This window comes from Microcebus murinus, chromosome 7 (assembly GCF_040939455.1).
Source record: "Microcebus murinus isolate Inina chromosome 7, M.murinus_Inina_mat1.0, whole genome shotgun sequence".
Classification (NCBI taxonomy): Eukaryota; Metazoa; Chordata; class Mammalia; order Primates; family Cheirogaleidae; genus Microcebus; species Microcebus murinus.
This window is the reverse complement of record NC_134110.1, coordinates 5135140-5135565: the sequence shown is the minus strand read 5'-3', so window position 1 is coordinate 5135565 and position 426 is coordinate 5135140. Positions and strand designations below refer to the sequence as shown.

At 44.8% G+C, this 426-nt stretch overlaps 1 non-coding gene across 1 annotated transcript; it reads right to left on the bottom strand.

Annotated features, from left to right (window-relative positions):
• Window positions 1-297: 297 nt before the first annotated feature.
• Window positions 298-426, bottom strand: LOC142872234 (small nucleolar RNA SNORA11). The gene has a single exon (XR_012920449.1). It is a non-coding gene; the product is annotated as a small nucleolar RNA SNORA11 (small nucleolar RNA).

Sequence of the window (426 nt, the reverse complement as noted above, 5' to 3'; positions counted from 1 at the left end):
AGGGAGTGCCGTGGCGTCAGCCTAGCTCACAGCAACCTCAAACTCCTGGGCTCAAGCAATCCTCCTGCCTCAGCCTCCCGCGTAGCTGGGACTACAGGCATGCGTCACCATGCCCGGCTAATTTTTTCTCTATATATATATTAGTTGGCCAATTAATTTCTTTCTTTCTTTTTTTTTTTTTTTTTTTTTTGCTGAATCAGAATCTTTATTGACAGATATCCAAAGGTGATTCATATACATGTCAGTATCTGAGGAGCCTTGTAGAATACACTGATTCCTTTTTTTTCTTTCTTCTTCACATGTAGGGCGTTTGTTCATAGGGAGGCCACAAGTTTTGTGTCCCTCACCACAGTGACCCCAGATTCCTGTTGGGTGTGCTGTAAACAGAGGAACTATTCTTCAGGCCCCCTGCTCTGAGCACACCCC